This window comes from Clupea harengus, chromosome 2 (genome assembly GCF_900700415.2).
Source record: "Clupea harengus chromosome 2, Ch_v2.0.2, whole genome shotgun sequence".
NCBI classification, from domain to species: Eukaryota; Metazoa; Chordata; class Actinopteri; order Clupeiformes; family Clupeidae; genus Clupea; species Clupea harengus.
In genome coordinates, this window is record NC_045153.1 from 9,446,796 (window position 1) to 9,466,291 (window position 19,496).

At 46.5% G+C, this 19,496-nt stretch overlaps 2 non-coding genes across 2 annotated transcripts; both read left to right on the forward strand.

Moving 5' to 3' along the window:
- The first annotated feature begins 559 nt into the window (after positions 1–559).
- On the forward strand, positions 560–687 carry LOC116218803. The gene has a single exon (XR_004163041.1). It is a non-coding gene; the product is annotated as a small nucleolar RNA ACA64 (small nucleolar RNA).
- Positions 688–9,942: 9,255 nt separating this feature from the next.
- Positions 9,943–10,070, forward strand: LOC116218791. The gene has a single exon (XR_004163037.1). It is a non-coding gene; the product is annotated as a small nucleolar RNA ACA64 (small nucleolar RNA).
- The last annotated feature ends 9,426 nt before the right edge of the window (positions 10,071–19,496 follow it).

Sequence of the window (19,496 nt, forward strand, 5' to 3'; positions counted from 1 at the left end):
TCTTGAACACCGTGTCTATCTCAGAGCTGGTGCTGTCTATAATGGTATATTTGAATTGTGCTGGAGGAGCATGCAAATAGTTTTTTTTACCTTGTGTCTGGGATTGGTGGTGTGGTTTACATGAAGAGTAGTTTGACTACCAGTAGTAGGTTTGCTACTTGCTAAGTGCACTCTTGGCTCTTATTGTTTGGACAGGCCACGTGGTACCACCAGAGAAGGTACATGAAAAGCTGTTTCTGGGCAGCAAGATGGAGTTTAAGAAGCCAACACAGCCCGCAGTTACCCGCTACAACCAGAAGCACTCCTCCGAGGGGCTGGAGAAAACCAAGGCAAAGCTCCTGAGCAAAGAGGCTAAACTGCGCAAGAGGCTCGCTGCAAAGGGCATCGAATACGACTTCCCTGGATTTGTAAGTTTGGTTTAGTTAGGTCTTGTAGCTACTTCAGTTGATCATGTGAATTGGCAGTGGTTAAATGTGTGTTATGATTACCTTATTTCCCCACATCTAAACACTGTGGTAACTGTTTCAGCACTAATATTATGTAAATATAAATTTGAGGCATAGACTGAAAATCCCCCCCACTGCATCAGTCAGTGGGGGGAAGATACCTGTGCCAACAGTAATGTGGCGCATCAAAGCTTATTTCCAGTCCCTGTGACTGTGCAATCAAACCCATGTAACCACACTCTAGTAATGCTCATCTACTAGTATGTTACATATTTATATAATAGCTGTTTTAATAGTCTCATCTGGAAGCTGTGCCTGGCTATTTTTTGTTTGATTTGTTACTGATCCATTAGGATGTCCAGTTGATCATGTGAATTGACAGTGGTTAAATTGGTGCGTTAGGATTACGGTTTCCAACTTCTTGCTGGTTTGTTTTCCTCATTTTAGGCAGCCCAGATTCCAAAGAAGAAGGGTGCAACCTCAGACGATGCAGACCTATCCGTTTGTAGTAATGTACTTCCTTATCTGGTCATGATGTCGTTGGATGTTTGCATGTTTTACTCTGCCACTTTGTGTTTTTCTCCCCACATCTAAACACTTTGGTAACACTTTCAGCACTGATATCATATCAACTCCAGGGACAGGGCACTCTCTAGTGGTCATGAATGAAGGGTGTGTTTTTCCTTTCAGAAACTCAGTGTGTCATGCCAAAATGGACATTTTTAACTATTCCCTTTTCGTGTAATCTATGGGCGGGTGGCACGGCCATGTTGTAGGTTTTTTTGTGCTGTTGCCTCATCTGTCTGGTCATTTTGATCTGTGATCATGAACATGTGTATGAAAAGCAGCTGAGTCCTCTGTGTGTGTATATATAAAAAACATAAATTGCTCCTGTATGAAGAGGTTTATCTCTTAGGGAATATATGTCTTTAAATGAGTAAAGATGAGAGTTCCCGGAAAGATCTTGGTACTGTTGTGATTTAAGCATGCATTCTTGGAGTTTGGTGACTTAAATTATAAATCTATGATTAGTGTGGAACAGCATAAGTCATGGACAATAGGCATATTTATTGTAGTCACCTGATGCAGAAATGTAAATGGTATACAAGTTTTAGACATCAGTATGCAGATGACAATAGATGTAGACTGGGGAGAATACCATAATCTGTCAGTACAGGAATTACGTTCTAGAAAATCCCTGGGGTTACCCTGACGGTGAGAAATTCACGTTGAAGCGATTGGAGTAAAACGGAGACCAGAGGTTAAACCAATTGCACTGCAGGAATACATTTGGTGTCATCACCAACATCGACATATATAGGACCTATGTCTATGATCACCAACGCCGTTAAACCACAGGAAAGCGCTACAGTTGCGTGAGTCCAGTGATGACAATTTCAACCCAGATGCCATGTGGCCAGTCCGCAACAGCATTACAAAAAACTATTGATGCCATATAAGGATTTATTCTTTTGTGTCTATTGTTCATTTTAAAACTAAACGCTACAGAGGTCACAAAACAGATTCAGAGACTTGTTAAAAATCCTTTAAGGAAAAGACCGTTGGATGTGAATAAATACATGAACCAATTAGTTGCGTTTTTAAATTAATTTGTACAGACCAGAACTATCAGAAATACAGTTCTCATGAACACACATGCGCATATGCATAAACCCTAACATGCTCCTCCTTGCAGAAGCAAATATAGAGTGATATTTTATGTGATGTTGAGCTTTTGCTGACTAAATGGCAAAGAAAATGGCACAAAATGTCACCAAACTGAGATGACCACACACACACAGACAGACACACACACAAACACACACACACACACACACACATGAGGAGTGCCAGACTTGGCAAAGTGCCAGAGGACCTTTTCTAAATTCAAATCAGTCAGATTGTCCTTGCTACTGTTCTTCATCTAAGACTTCAAGAACACCGCATTAAAAGAAAATGATAAATGTCTGTTCAGCTGTGTTCTGAACATGTGCAGCTTCAGTCACCTCTGGAATGGATGACATCATTTCATTTTCTGGTGTCATACAGCCTTTCCACCACTAGGTGGCCACTGTGGGACCTCTGTCCTGGACAGGTTGTGTGATCTGTGTGCGGGAGGTACAAATGTAGGGAGGGAGGAGATGGAAGCATAGGGCATTGAAATGTGGAAAATGGGAGTTAAATACGAGATTTCGGGGGTAACGGAGGATGGGAAAGCAGGATGAGCGTCCTGAAGGAGAAGGAGAGTGAGGAAGGCAGACCGCGCAAGGGAGACACGACAGGTGTCCTGAAAAAACAGGTTATATTTATTAGAGATAATATAATTTAATATTAACATATTAGTTCATATATTATATTATAATCTGAACTCGCCATGGTTACTAACCCTAGCGCTGCTCCATACCAGTGGGACTGTGGACATGAGCAAGGGTCAGAGGTCAGCACTGCAGTCAGGGGCACAGGGGCTGCAGATGTGCCGTGGCGGAGTAGTAGACCAGGGCAGGGAAGTGCTCACCAGCTCCAGACTCGGTGCTGTGACCAGAGAGCCACACTGATATGGAGGGCTGCTGACTCCAGCGCTGCTCCAAAGGAGGGGGAGTGTGGACATGAGCAGAGAGCAGCACCGCAGCCAGGGGCCCTGTGAGAGTGTTGGAGACCGACTGGGAGCAAAGGATGAACAGGTGAATGATGAGACAGAGAGAGAGAGAGATGTAGACCCCGTCTGGCCTGACTCTGGGTGATGGTGGAGTGGTGCAGACCAGAGAGACACACTGCTGCGGAGGGCTGATGACTCCAGTGCTGCCTGTAGCCAGTGGCACCATGGAGACCAGCGGAGATCCCCACTGTGACCAGTGGAGGGGTCAGGAACAGCCCTGCAGCCATCAGGGAGGAGACACATGGAGCAGAACAGAGACTGACTACAGCGCAGCAGTGAAGCGCTCATCAGCTCCGCTGCATGACATGGTGCTTTAGGGAGACACGCGGCTCAGGCACAGCTGTCTCACACAAGACATAACACACAACACGCAACATGCAACACACAACACACAACACACAACACTGCGCCTCAGTCAGTCTCTGAACCCTGCAGACTCTAAAGGCAAACTGTGAGGATATCTCTCTCACTCTCTCTTTTTCTCTACCTCTATCTCCCTCTCTTTTTCTCCCTCTCTATCTCCCCCCCTCTCTCTGTCTCTATCCCTCTCTCCTCTCTGTCCTCTCTCTCTCTCCCTCCCTGACTGCTATTTGTTCTCTTTCTTCCCTGTTCTCCTCTGTGTCCCGCTCTCTTTTCTCTCTCCATCTCCAGTCTTGTCTTTCTCTCCTCTCTCTACCTCCCCCTCTCTTTCTTTTGAGCCTGTCTCCGCCAGTCTGTCTGTCTCTCGCTCTTTGTCTCTCCCCTCTCCTCCCACATCCGTCTCTCTCGCCCCCATCCTGCGCTCCCTATTTCCCCCCTCCTCTCTCTCCAGTGTTGGGAAAGTTCACTTTCTACATGAACTAGTTCAGTTCATAGTTCACAAATTTTAAAATGAACTAGTTCAGTTCATAGTTCATAATTAAAAATTTTGAACTAAGTTCACAGCTCCAAAAAATGAACTAGTTCAGTTCTTTTTTTCAATATGTTGCGAGCAACGTCGGTGTTCTCACACTTGCCAGGCATAGACAGTAGAAGAAAGCACACGCACCGATTGACTGGTTGGGCAACCCTGGATACAGGACTGTTAGGGGTGTGTTTTTCGCCTGGAAGTCTCTAGAAATCTGGCACCTTATTGAACGAAATTATAAAGAGTGAACGTGCCGTTCACAGACACTTGAATGAACGCGTTCACAGTACGTTCAGTTCACGTTCACCAAAATTATGAATGAGTTCATGAACTTTCGTTCAATGAACGCGTTCAGACGCAACACTGTCTCTCTCTCTCTCTCTTTTTTTTTACAGGGGATTCATGTGTGGCAACGTGAGCCACATCACTGGTGTTTCCCAGAAGGCACATCGATTGGTTGGCTCTGCGGTGTGTGTGCGCACGCGTGTGAGTGTGTGTGTGTGTGTGTGTATTCGTGTCTGTGTCACGTTGGCTTGATCGAGGGGTTTGTTGGTGTCTGGCTTTATTTCATGCCACTGAAATTGTTGTGTGCCTCTGGAAGAAATATGGTCTGTGTGTGTGTGTCTCTGTGTGTGTTTGTGTGTGTGTGTGTACGTGCGTGCGTGTGCCATTAATTATCTGATTGACTGATTTGAAGATTGATTACAACTGAATGATTGTGTCAATAATTGTAATAATTTATTGTTCTATTATGTAATTACTTGTACACATCACACAACAATCATGCAATCACAACACAGCCATAACTATAGTATCTATAGTTCTATAGTGTGTGTGTGTGTTCTCTCTTATCCATCTCTTTCTCTCCATCATAAACCCCACCCGAGGCGTCCTGTCTGTGCTCCCTGTCTGTCATCCCTGTCTGTCGTCCCTGTCTGTCGTCCCTGTCTGTCGTCCCTGTCTGTGCTCCGTGTCTGTGCTCCCTGTCTGTCGTCCCTGTCTGTGCTCCCTGTCTGTCGTCCCTGTCTGTGCTCTCTGCATATGGGAGCAGCTGTGAGATCTACAGGAACTGCCTGTGACGCTCGGACAGTTTGGAGTCAGGAAATTGATTCTTATAAATCTCCTGGAGGGATAGAGGATGGTAGAAAGAGGAGGGGGAGGAAGAAGATGGGGTGGGGGGGGTTAGACTGTCTTTACTGTTCATCTAATTTATCACCACTTTCCGAAGAATTGTTTTTCATTTTTTTTTTTTTTTCTTTCGGAGGCGTCATTATTTTTGCAGTCAGCTGGGAGGGAAACATGCGGCAGGGTTCTTCCAAAGCCCAGAGGGAACCATGCGGCAGGGTTCTTCCAAAGCCCCAGTTCCTTCCCTCCCATCTCTGCTCTCTACTGAACTCTTTTAAGGAGTGGGGAAAGATCAGTACTGCCATCAACATCTCTCATTCATCTTCCTACATAGGGCACTGACCAATCTCTCTTTTTTTCCCTCTCCTTCTACCTCCCCCTCTTTCTCTTGCTGTCCTTCCCCTCCCTCCCTCTCTTCCCCTTTCTCACTCTCTCTCTCCTCCCTCCTCTCTCTCTCCCCCTCTCTATTTCTCTCTCTAGGTTGAATGTAATCTTCGGCAGGTTTGATGAAGTGCAGCGATCGGGGAACATGATGCTGTCCTCTGGCTCAGGTGAGTGAAGTCAACCCTGTGTGTGTGTGATGTGTGTGTGTGTGTATGTGTGTGTGATGTGAGGTGGTTGAAGTCAACCCTGTGTGTGTGTGTGTGTGTGTGTGTGTGTGTGTGTGAGGTGGGGTGAGGTGAGGTGAGTGAAGTCAACCCTCTGTGAGGGTGTTTCCTTAGTCGCGCACATGTAAACGAGATCTCTTCCTTCTCAGTGTGAGAAGCTGGTTTTGACTGCAAGCATTGGTTGAGTAAATAAACATGCAACAGCACAGCATTACACCTTACAGCTGGTGATCAAACGCATCAGACATTGGTCATTGGTCATTTTCATTGGCTGCATCTGTTCCCAGCTCCATGCACTTCATTAAAGACAGGAAAAACACTCCATAAATATTTATCTGTGTTGATAAAGCATTGCTCAATATTTCCAATGATGACACAGAAGGATTGCATTTTAAAAGTGCTTTATTTGAGCATGATCATGAAGCATATTATTTATCATTTGGCAACATGAGCAGTTGAGCAGTGTGTTCCCTTCAAAGAGGAAAGAGCAGGAAGCCACTGAAGATGCTGTGGTTATTACCATTATCATAGAGCCTGCCGCCTGCAGGGAGTCGCATGTTAACTTTATCTCCCACCTCCAGCTGCAGAGTCACACCACTGGAGAGACAGTATAGCCGCGAATCGGCAGCATAATCACTCAAATACATGAGCTGCTCTTCATTCTTAATCATCTTGATTACCATAGATTTTTTTGAGGAGATAAGATGAGCACACACTCTGAATCTGAAGTAGTAGACTCCCCTGACTGGAGCTGTGAAAAAGCCGTTTATGTTACTGTAGGCCTGTCCAACATTGGTGAAGGTTTTAGTGAAGACAACATTCAGATATGTACTCACAGCCTCTACATCTCCTGAGTTAGTCAGACCTGCTGAGAATGCCACCTTGGGTTTCTCTGTAATCTCTTTCTCCAGATTCACTACTTCAGTCTCAGTTGCTGCCAGTCTGGTCTTCACATCTGTCAGGTCTGCCTCTTGTGTTGCATGTTCCATCTTGAGTTTCTCCACCTCAGTCTCACTAGCAGACAGTCTGGTCTGCACTTGAACTTCACCAGTGTCCATCCTTGTCTTCAGCACTACCAGTTCTGCCTCTTGTGCTGCTTGTTCCTTGATCAGGTTCATCACTTCAGTCTTCATAGTAGTCAGGTCTGTGTGTTGTGCTGCAGTGTCTTTCTGCACGTGCTCCATGTCAGTCTCAGTGACTGCCACTCTCTCAGTAACTGACCTCAGATCAGCTGTCTGTGCTGCAGCTTCCTTCCTCAGATTCACCACTTCAGTTTCACTTGCAGCCAGTCTGGTCTCACTGGCTACCAGTCTCTGTTTCACTGCTGTCATCTCCGTGTCTTGCTCTTTATTTTCAGCCTCTATTTTGTTCAGCAGATATTTGGTGTTCTGTAGCTCATCACGAGTGAAGCTCAGAGTCACCCTCAGCTCCCCTACCATGTCTCTGAGTTCCCTGAGCTCAGCAGAGACGTCCAGCTGGGTAGAGACTTCAGCAGCAGCAGCAGCAGCAGCAGCAGCAGCCCCAGTGCTCTGGCTCTCTGTGTGAAGTTCAGTCTGGGTGCCCAGAGTCAGAGATCCACACATGGAGATCAGCAGCACCAGCAGTGTGATGACAGCCCTCATCTTTAACATCACTCCCTCGCAAAGTAGATTTGTAGTAGCAGTAGTAGAAGCAGTAGTAGTATTTGCCGTAGTAGCAGTAGTAGTAGCAGTAGTAGTATTTGCAGTAGTAGCTGTAGTAGTAGTTGTAGATGGTTGTCAGTCTCATTTCTGAGACACCCTCTTTTATATGCCTCAGTTACTCCTTCTTAACCATTGCTACTCTCAAATACGGAACAGCTACAAACCCCTCCCCTGCCCCGCTTTTGGGAAGTCGGATCACACCTCAGTTATGCTCATCCCTACCTACAGAAACGCCTAAAACAGGAAAAAACTTTTTTTGGGGCAGTTCAACGCTGGAGTGCTGAATCCATTAGTACTCTCCAGGACTGCTTTGAAACAACAGATTGGCAGATGTTCTGTGTTGCAGCTGATGGGGACATTGATGAATACACAGACTCTGTCTCTGCATATACAGTATCTCTAAATGCATCGATGATGTCGTCCCTAGGGTCAGTGTTAGGACTTTCCCAAACCAAAAGCCCAGAGCACGGTCCTCTGCCTATAACTCTGGTGACCGGGAGGCTTTGAGGAAGTCCAGAGGTGACCTACGGAGGGCCATCAGAGATGGAAAAAGAGACTACAGGGACAAGCTAGAGTCCAACTACCTCAGCTCTGACCCCCAACGCATGTGGGGTGGCCTGCGACACATCACAGGCTATAAAGGGAGAAATAGCAGTGATGATCAGCCTGCCGCCTCTCTACCTGATGACCTCAACATCTTTTACGCACGGTTTGAGGCAACCAACACCCTTCCTTCCACGAGACTGGCCGAGGACCGAGACGACTGCACTCTGTCCCTGACCGTGGCTGACGTGAGGCGAGAGCTTCAAAGGGTGAACCCTCGGAAGTCATCCAGGCCCGATGGAGTTCCAGGCCGCGTCCTCAGGGGGTGCGCCGACCAGCTAGCGGAGGTATTCACCTCCATATTCAACCTCTGCCTACATCTGTCTGAAGTCCCCACCTGCTTCAAGCAGGCCACCATCATCCCCATACGTAAGAAACCATCCATCACCTGTTTAAATGACTACTGCCCTGTAGCACTGATCTCCACCATCATGAAGTGCTTTGAGCGGCTGGTCAGAACTGCATGTGAGAATGGGCAACCACACCTCCTCTTCACTGACCCTGAGTACCGGGGCCCCTCAGGGCTGCGTACTCAGTATGCTTATTGAAAAAAGAGATACTTATACACAACTTCGGAGTCCGAGGTAAACTTTAATCTTTTTAAGGTTTTCACCTTACAACTTGTTTGGACAGTACTGGCTGCTCTGACTGGGAGCCTGCTTGCGTGTCTACAGATTCTTCATTTAAATGAGTGAGAAGGAAGAAGCAAACAATGCAAAAACAAAACTTCCCTTTTTTAAAGCACGTGTACTGCACACCATTTGTGTTCTTTGTTTAAAGAAGAGGTGTAATAATATTGCTTTACATGGAGTGAAAAAAACACATGAAGAATCCATTTGTAAGTATATTTTGTAATCATTTGGGAGAGTGTAGTTCACGATGAGCATTTTGTTCAGGTGAGTCTTGGTGTTCTGTAGTTCATTCTGGGTGACAGTCAGCTGCCCTCTCAGCTCCAGCACCATGACTCTGAGTTCCCTGAGCTCAGCAGAGATGTCCAGCTGGGTAGAGACTGCAGCAGCAGCAGCAGCAGCAGCCCCAGTGCTCTGACTCTCTGTGTGAACTTCAGTCTTTGTGCCCTGAGTCTGAGATCCACACCTGCAGTGTGATGACAGCCCTCATCTTTAACACCACTCCCTCTCTGACACACACAGTAGTAGGTGTAGCAGTGGTTTCTGAGGTCCAGTCTGTAGACACCCTCTTTATAAGACTCAGTTGGCTATTTTATAAGATATCTTTCCGCTGTGTTCATATGACAGAGCTGATTTTGTGGGTCTTGATCTTTAGTTCCTCATTGTAATTAGTCAATGTATCCCATCTGGGAGGAAAGATAAGAAAGCCACTGAAGGTGTTGTGGTGATCAGAATCATCTCTGAGTCTGGGACGGACGGACATACGTACAGACAGACAGACAGACAGACAGACAGACAGACAGAGTGAGGGACAGACAGAGTGAGAGACAGACAGAGTGAGAGACAGAGCCTAGAGTAGGGCCCTGTGGGGGGAGGAGTGTGATGGGTTGGGGTCTGAGGAGCTCTAAGGGCCTAGAGTAGGGCCCTGTGGGGAGCCCACAGCAGGCCTGTAAGTGCAGCATGTCATCAGAAGTGATGGTGCTCAGGAGAATCTTCCCCCGCACCACTGGAGGGGCTTGGGAGCTCGTTATACAATAATGTGCACTGATTGGATAGGATTGAGTGTGTGCGTGTGTGTGGTGTGGTGTCACCAATGCATAGGAGCTGGCGGCTCATGAACTAATTTGACTCTTCTGGTTCCCACACACTCTCCTTGCCTGACTCCCTGCCATGTTTGCACACAAACCTCTCTGGCGTAGTGCAGCGGGCCTTCGAGACATGCTTTTCAGTCAGAGAGACAAACTGCACAATCTAAACACTGAGGTAACTGTTTCAGCACTAATATTATGTAAATATAAATTTGAGGCATAGACTGAAAATCCCCCCCACTGCATCAGTCAGTGGGGGGAAGATACCTGTGCCAACAGTAATGTGGCGCATCAAAGCTTATTTCCAGTCCCTGTGACTGTGCAATCAAACCCATGTGCCCACACTCTAGTAATGCTCATCTACTAGTATGTTACATATTTATATAAATAGCTGTTTTAATAGTCTCCTTTTGAAGCTGTGCCTGGCTATTTTTAGTTTGATTTGTTACTGATCCATTAGGATGTCCAGTTGATCATGTGAATTGACAGTGGTTAAATTGGTGCATTAGGATTACGGTTTCTAACTTTTTGCTGGTTTGTTTTCCTCATTTTAGGCAGGCCAGATTCCAAAGAAGAAGGGTGCAACCTCAGACGATGCAGACCTATCCGTTTGTAGTAATGCACGTCCTTATCTGGTCACGATGTCGTTGGATGTTTGCATGTTTTACTCTGCCACTTTGTGTTTTTCTCCCCACATCTAAACACTGTGGTAACACTTTCAGCACTGATATCATATCAATTCTAGGGACAGGGCACTCTCTAGTGGTCATGAATGAAGGGTGTGTTTTCCCTTTCAGAAACTCAGTGTTATGCCAAAATGGACATTTTTAACTATTCCCTTTTCGTGTAATCTATGGGCGGGTGGCACGGCCATGTTGTCTGGGTTTTTTTGTGCTGTTGCCTCTCATCTGTCTGGTCATTTTGATCTGTGATCATGAACATGTGTATGAAAAGCAGCTGAATCCTCTGTGTGTGTATATATAAAAAACATAAATTGCTCCTGTATGAAGAGGTTTATCTCTTAGGGAATATATGTCTTTAAATGAGTAAAGATAAGAGTTCCCGGAAAGATCTTGGTACTGTTGTGATTTAAGCATGCATTCTTGGAGTTTGGTGACTTAAATTATAAATCTATGATTAGTGTGGAACAGCATAAGTCATGGACAATAGGCATATTTATTGTAGTCACCTGATGCAGAAATGTAAATGGTATACAAGTTTTAGACATCAGTATGCAGATGACAATCGATGTAGACTGGGGAGAATACCATAATCTGTCAGTACAGGAATTACGTTCTAGAAAATCCCTGGGGTTACCCTGACGGTGAGAAATTCCTGTTGAAGCGATTGGAGTAAAACGGAGACCAGAGGTTAAACCAATTGCACTGCAGGAATACATTTGGTGTCATCACCAACATAGACATATATAGGACCTATGTCTATGATCACCAACGCCGTTAAACCACAGGGAGGCGTTACAGTTGCGTGAGAATCCGGTGATGACAATTTCAATCCAGATGCCATGTGGCCAGTCCGCAACAGCATTACAAAAACCGAATGATGCCAAATAAGGATTTATTCTTTTGTGTCTATTGTTCATTTTAAAACTAAACGCTACAGAGGTCACAAAACAGATTCAGAGACTTGTTAAAAATCCTTTAAGGAAAAGACTGTTAGATGTGAATAAATACATGAACCAATTAGTTGCGTTTTTAAATGAATTTGTACAGACCAGAACTATCAGAAATACAGTTCTCATGAACACACATGCACTATGTATAAACCCTAACATGCTCCTCCTTGCAGAAGCACATTTAGAGTCATATCTGATGTGATGTTGAGCTTTTGCTAACTAAATGGCAAAGAAAATTGCACAAAATGTCACCAAACTGAGATGACCCCACACACACACACACACACACACACACACACACACACACACACACAGACTTGGCAAAGTGCCACAGGACCTTTTCTAAATTCAAATCAGTCAGATTGTCCTTGCTACTGTTCTTCTTCTAAGACTTCAAGAACACCGCATTAAAAGAAAATGATAAATGTCTGTTCAGCTGTGTTCTGAACATGTGCAGCTTCAGTCGCCTCTGGGATGGATGACATAATTTCATTTTCTGGTGTCATACAGCCTTTCCTCCACTGGGTGGCCACTGTGGGACCTCTGTCCTGGAGAGGTGGTGTGATCTGTGTGCGGGAGGTACAAATGCAGGGAGGGAGGAGATGGAAGCATAGGGCATTGAAATGTGGAAAATGGGAGTTAAATACGAGATTTCGGGGGTAACGGAGGATGGGAAAGCAGGATGAGCGTCCTGAAGGAGAAGGAGAGTGAGGAAGGCAGACCGCGCGAGGGAGACACGACAGGTGTCCTGAAAAAACAGGTTATATTTATTAGAGATAATATAATATAATATTAACATATTAGTTCATATATTATATTATCATGTTAACATATTATGATGTGAACTCGCCATGGCTGCTAACCCCAGCGCTGCTCCATACCAGTGGGACTGTGGACATGAGCAAGGGTCAGAGGTCAGCACTGCAGTCAGGGGCACAGGGGCTGCAGATGTGCCGTGGCGGAGTAGTAGACCAGGGCAGGGAAGTGCTCACGAGCTCCAGACTCGGTGCTGTGACCAGAGAGCCACACTGATATGGAGGGCTGCTGACTCCAGCGCTGCTCCAAAGGAGGGGGAGTGTGGACATGAGCAGAGAGCAGCACCGCAGCCAGGGGCCCTGTGAGAGTGTTGGAGACTGACTGGGAGCAAAGGATGAACAGGTGAATGTTGAGAGAGAGAGAGAGAGAGATAGAGAAAGAGAGAGATGTAGACCCCGTCTGGCCTGACTCTGGGTGATGGTGGAGTGGTGCAGACCAGAGAGACACACAGCTGCAGAGGGCTGATGACTCCAGTGCTGCCTGTAGCCAGTGGCACCATGGAGACCAGCGGAGATCCCCACTGTGACCAGCCCTGCAGGGAGGAGACCCTCAGGCACAGCTGTCGCACACAAGACACAACGCGCAACATGCAACACAACACACAACACACACTGCACCTCAGATCAGTCTCTCAAGGCAAACTGTGAGGATATCTCTCTCACTCTCTTTCTTTCTCTCTCTCTCTTTTTCTCTACCTCTCTCTCCCTCTCTTTTTCTCCCTCTCTATCCCCCCTCTCTCTGTCTCTATCCCTCTCTCCTCTCTGTCCTCTCCCTCTCTCCCTCCCTGACTGCTATTTGTTCTCTCTCTACCCTGTTCTCCTCTGTGTCCCGCTCTCTTTTCTCTCTCTATTCCCAGTCTTGTCTTTCTCTCCTCTCTCTACCTCCTCTTCTCTTTCTTTTGAGCCTGTCTCCGCCAGTCTCTCGCTCTTTGCCTCTTCCCTCTCCCCCCACATCCGTCTCTCTCGCCCCCATCCTGCGCTCCCTATTTCCTAGTTAACAGACACCTGAATGAACACGTTCACAGTACGTTCAGTTCACGTTCACCAAAATTATGAACGAGTTCAATGAACGCGTTCAGACACAACACTGTCTCTCTCTCTCTCTTTTTTTTACTGGGGATTCATGTGTGGCAACCTGAGCCACATCACTGGTCTTTCCCAGAAGGCACATCGATTGGTTGGCTCTGCGGTGTGTGTGTGCGCACGCGTGTGAGTGTGTGTGAGCGTGTGTGTGTGTGTATACGTGTCTGTGTCACGTTGGCTTGATCGAGAAGCTGAGGGGTTTGTTTGTGTCTGGCTTTATTTCATGCTACTGAAATGGTTGTGTGCAGTCCGATTGGGAGAAATATGGTCTGTGTGTGTGTGTGTCTGTCACTGTTTGTGTGTGTGTGCATGCGTGCGTGCGTTTGCCATTAATTACCTGATTGACTGATTTGGAGATTGATTACAACTGAATGATTGTGTCAATAATTGTATTAATTTATTGTTCTATTATGTAATTATTTGTACACTTCACACAACAATCATGCAATCACAACACTCCGTGTTCTATAGTATCTATAGTTCTATAGTGTGTGTGTGTTCTCTCTTATCCATCTCTCTCTCTTTCCATCATAAACCCCACCCTGAGGCATCCTGTCTGTGCTCCCTGTCTGTCGTCCCTGTCTGTCGTCCCTGTCTGTGCTCCCTGCATATGGGAGCAGCTGTGAGATCTACAGGATCTGCCTGTGACACTCGGACAGTTTGGAGTCAGGAAATTGATTCTTATAAATCTCCTGGAGGGATAGAGGATGATAGAAAGAGGAAGAAGACGATGGGGTGGGGGGTGGGGTCAGACTGTCCTTACTGTATCATTTATCACCACTTTCCCCAGAAATGTTTTAAGTTTTTCTTTTCTTTTCTTTCGGCATCATTATTTTTGCAGTCAGCTGAAGGTCGTGTAGCTATGAGATGGGCCCAGAGGGAACCAGCTGCAGGGTTCTTCCAAAGCCCAGAGGGAACCAGCTGCAGGGTTCTTCCAAAGCCCAAGAGGGAACCAGCTGCAGGGTTCTTCCAAAGCCCCAGTTCCTTCCCTCCCCGCTCTGCTCTCTACTGAACTCTTTTAAGGAGTGGGGAAAGATCAGTATTGCCATCAACACCTCTCATTCATCTTCCTACATAGAGAACTGGCCAATCTCTTTTTTGTCTTCCCCCCTCTTTCTCTGGCTGTCCTTCCCCTCTCTCTCTCTCTTCCCCTTTATTTCTCTCTCTCTCTCTCTCTTTCTCTGGCTGTCCTGCCCCTCCCTCCTCCCTCTCTCTCATCCCCTCCCTCCTCTCTCTCTCTCATCTCCTCCCTCCTCTCTCTCTCTCCCTCCCTCCTCTCTCTCTCCCCCTCTCTATTTCTATCTCTAGGTTGAATCTTCGGCAGGTTTGATGAAGTGCAGCAATCGGGGAACATGATGCTGTCCTCTGGCTCAGGTGAGTGAAGTCAACCCTGTGTGTGTGTGATGTGTGTGTGTGTTTGTGTGTGTGTGTGTGTGTGTGTGTGTGTGTGATGTGAGATGGGTGAAGTCAACCCTGTGTGTGTGTGTGTGTGTGTGTGTGTGTGTGTGATGTGAGGTAGGTGAAGTTAACCCTGTGTGTGTGTGTGATGTGAGGTGAGTGAAGTCAACCCTGTGTGTGTGTGACGTGTGTGTGTGTGTGTGAGTGTGTGTGTGTGTGTGTGTGTGTGTGTGTGTGTGTGTGTGTGTGTGTGTGTGTGTGTGAGTGTGATGTGATGTGAGGTGGGTGAAGTCGGCCACTGCCGAAGTTGGCGCTCAGTGCACTCGCAGTGGTTGAAATTACTTCCTGGAGCTCCACCTGTTGAAGAGCTAAGCACTGATTGTGAGGGTGTTTCCTTAGTCGCGCACATGTAAACGAGATGTCTTCCTTCTCAGTGTGAGAAGCTGGTTTTGACTGCAAGCATTTGTTGAGTAAATATACATGCAACAGCACAGAATACAGCATATAGCATTACACCTTACAGCTGGTGATCAAACGCATGAGACATTGGTCATGTTCACGTTGTGCTGCTCATAGACTCAGGCTGGTTTTGTGTCCCAATATGGCCACTCCTGCAGTCCTCACTACCTCTGACTGTCAGTCCTCTTGTTCAGAGATGAAAAACAGCATCTGCTGTGTTCTTTAGGAAGACAGAGATGAGTTTGGGTGTGTGTTTGTTGTCTAGTGGCTGCCCTGCTGTGTGATCTGTTGCCTGGGAGAGAGGCCTGGTCTCAAACACTTCAACACAAGCTGCTGAAAGATTTGGGGTCAACTAAAGCGTGGCTCTCTCTCTCTCTGTCTCTCTCTCTCTCACACACACACACACACACTTTCTCTCTCTCCTTTTCTTCATTTTCATTGGCTGCATCTGTTCTCGTCTCCATACACTTCATTAAAGACAGGAAAAACACTCCATCAATATTTATCTGTGTTGATTAAACATTTCTCAATATTTCCAATGATGACACAGAAGGATTTGCATTTTAAATTTGTTTTATTTGAGCATGATCATGAAACATATTATTTATCATTTGACAACATGAGCAGTTGAGCAGTGTGTTCCCTTCAAAGAGTAAAGAGCAGGAAGCCACTGAAAGCCCCAGTTCCTTACCTATGTATGTATGGCAACGGCACGGAAGCGATTCACCATATTAAAAGTCCTTGTAGCGCCCCAATTTTTTTAAAGCTGTTATTTTAAGGTAAAACTGCTTATCCTAATCCTAACCCTGAAGTACAATTACTGCATAATTCCACTTTAAGACAGGAAAAACAATCCATAAATATTTATCTGTGTTGATAAAACATTGCTCAATATTTCCAATGATGGCACAGAAGGATTGCATTTTAAATTTGCTTTATTTGAGCATGATCATGAAGCATATTATTTATCATTTGACAACATGAGCAGTTGAGCAGTGTGTTCCCTTCAAAGAGTAAAGAGCAGGAAGCCACTGAAGTTGCTGTGGTCATTACCATCATCATAGAGCTTGTTGCCTTTAGGGAGTTGCATGTTAACTTTATCTCCCACCTCCAGCTGCAGAGTCACACCATTGGAGAGATGGGAGAGTGTCCCATCGGCTCCATACTCATACATATTCATGACCTGCTCTCCATTCTTAATCATCTTGATATACATATATTTTGAGGAAAGATGAGCGGACACTGTGAATCTGAAGTAGTAGACTCCCTTGACTGGAGCTATGAAGAAGCCGTTAATGTTACTGTAGGCCTGTCCAACATTGGTGATGGTTTTAGTGAAGACCAAGTTCAGATCAGTATTCACAGCCTCTATGCGTCCTGAGTCAGTCAGACCTGCTGAGAATGCCACCTTGGGTTTCTCTGTAATCTCTTTCTCCAGATTCACTACTTCAGTCTCAGTGGCTGCCAGTCTGGTCTTCACATCTGTCAGTTCTGCCTCTTGTGCTGCTTGTTCCATCTTGAGTTTCTCCACCTCAGTCTCACTGGTAGACAGTCTGGTCTCCTCTTGGGCTTCCCCAGTGTCCATCCTTGTCTTCAGCACTACCAGTTCTGCCTCTTGTGCTGCTTGTTCCAATTTCAGTTTCTCCACCTCAGTCTTCATAGTGGTCAGGTCTGTGTGTTTTTCTGCAGTTTCTTTCTGCACGTGCTCCATGTCAGTCTCAGTGACTGCCACTCTCTCAGTAACTGACCTCAGATCAGCTGTCTGTGCTGCAGCTTCCTTCCTCAGATTCACCACTTCAGTTTCACTTGCAGCCAGTCTGGTCTTCATCTCTGCCTCTTGTGCTGCATGTTCCTTGATCAGGTTCATCACATCAGTCTTCACAGCTGTCATCTCTGCCTCTTGTGCTAAATTCACCCTTTCCAGAGCCTCCACTTTAGTCTCACTGGCCACCAGTCTTTGTTTCACTGCATCATTTTCTGTCTCTATTTTGTTCAGCAGATATTTGGTGTTCTGTAGCTCATCACGAGTGAAGCTCTGAGTCGCCCTCAGCTCCCCTACCATGTCTCTGAGTTCCCTGAACTCAGCAGAGATGTCCAGCTGGGCAGAGACTTCAGCAGCAGCAGCAGCAGCCCCAGTGCTCTGGCTCTCTGTGTGAAGTTCAGTCTGGGTGCCCAGAGTCAGAGATCCACACATGGGGAGCAGCAGCACCAGCAGTGTGATGACAGCCCTCATCTTTAACATCACTCCCTCGCAAAGTAGTTTTGTAGTAGCAGTAGTAGAAGCAGTAGTAGTATTTGCAATAGTAGCAGTAGTAGTAGCAGTAGTAGTATTTGCAGTAGTAGCTGTAGTAGTAGTTGTAGATGGTTGTTAGTCTCACTCCTGAGACACCCTCTTTTATATGCCTCAGTTACTCCTTCTTGACCATTGCTACACGCAAATACGGAACAGCTACAAACCCCTCCCCTGCCCCGCTTTTGGGAAGTCGGATCACACCTCCGTTATGCTCATCCCTACCTACAGAAACGCCTAAAACAGGAAAAAAAAACGTTTTTGGGGGCAGTTTAACGCTGGAGTGCTGAATCCATTAGTACTCTCAAGGACTGCTTTGAAACAACAGATTGGCAGATGTTCTGTGTTGCAGCTGATGGGGACATTGATGAATACACAGACTCTGTCTCTGCATATATCTCTAAATGCATCGATGATGTCGTCCCTAGGGTCAGTGTTAGGACTTTCCCAAACCAAAAGCCCTGGGTAAATGGTAATGTCCGGGCTAAGCTCAGAGCACGGTCCTCTGCCTATAACTCTGGTGACCCGGAGGCTTTGAGGAAGTCCAGAGGTGACCTACAGAGGGCCATCAGAGATGGAAAAAGAGACTACAGGGACAAGCTGGAGTCCAACTACCTCAGCTCTGACCCCCAACGCATGTGGGGTGGCCTGCAACACATCACAGGCTATAAAGGGAGAAATAGCAGTGATGATCAGCCTGCCGCCTCTCTACCTGATGACCTCAACACCTTTTACGCACGGTTTGAGGCAACCAACACCCTTCCTTCCGTGAGACTGGCCGAGGACCGAGACGACTGCACTCTGTCCCTGCGTGGCTGACGTGAGGTAAGAGCTTCAAAGGGTGAACCCTCGGAAGTCATCCAGGCCCGATGGAGTTCCAGGCCGCGTCCTCAGGGGGTGCACCGACCAGCTAGCGGAGGTATTCACCTCCATATTCAACCTCTGCCTACATCTGTCCCCAGTCCCCACCTGCATCAAGCAGGCCAACATCATCCCCATATGTAAGAAACCATCCATCACCTGTTTAAATGACTACCGCCCTGTAGCACTGACCTCCACCATCATGAAGTGCTTCGAGCGGCTGGTCAGAACCCACATCTGCTCTACCCTTCTGAACACCTTAGACCCCTTTTAGTTTGCATACCGCCCAAACAGATCTACGGATGATGCCATCGCCCTGACAACGCACACCACCCTCTCCCGCCTGGAAAAGGGTAACACATATGTGAGGATGATGTTTGTGGATTACAGCTCAGCATTCAACACTATTGTGTCTGCCAAGCTCGTCCCTAAGCTCAGGGGCCCGGGTCACAAAACCTCCCTGTGCAACTCCCTGGACTTCCTGACGAGCAGACCCCAGGTGAGAGAATGGGCAACCACACCTCCTCTTCACTGACCCTAAGTACTGGGGCCCCTCAGGGCTGCATACTCAGTATGCATATTGAATAAAGAGATACTTATACACAACTTCGGAGTCCGAGGTAAACTTTAATTTTTTAAAGGTTTTCACCTTACAACTTGTTTGGACAGTACTGGCTGCTCTGACTGAGAGCCTGCTAGTCTACAGATTCTTAATTTAAATGAGTGAGAAGGAAGAAGCAAACAATGCAAACTAAGCTTCCCTTTTTTAAAGCATGTGTACTGCACACCATTTGTGTTCTTTGTTTAAAGAAGAGGTGTAATAATATTGCTTTACATGGAGTGAAAAAACGACATGAAGAATCCATTCTAAGTATATTTTGTAATCATTTGGGAGAGTGTAGTTCACGATGAGCATTTTGTTCAGCAGAGTCTTGGTGTTCTGTTGTTCATTCTGGGTGACAGTCAGCTGCCCTCTCAGCTCCAGCACCATGGCTCTGAGTTCCCTGAGCTCAGCAGAGACGTCCAGCTGGGTAGAGACTGCAGCAGCAGCAGCCCCAGTGCTCTGGCTCTCTGTGGGAACTTCAGTCCTGGTGCCCCGAGTCTGAGATCCACACCTGCAGTGTGATCACTCCCTCATCTTTAACATCACTCCCTCTCTGACACACACAGTAGTAGGTGTAGCAGTGGTTTCTGAGGTCCAGTCTGTAGACACCCTCTTTTTAAGACTCAGTTG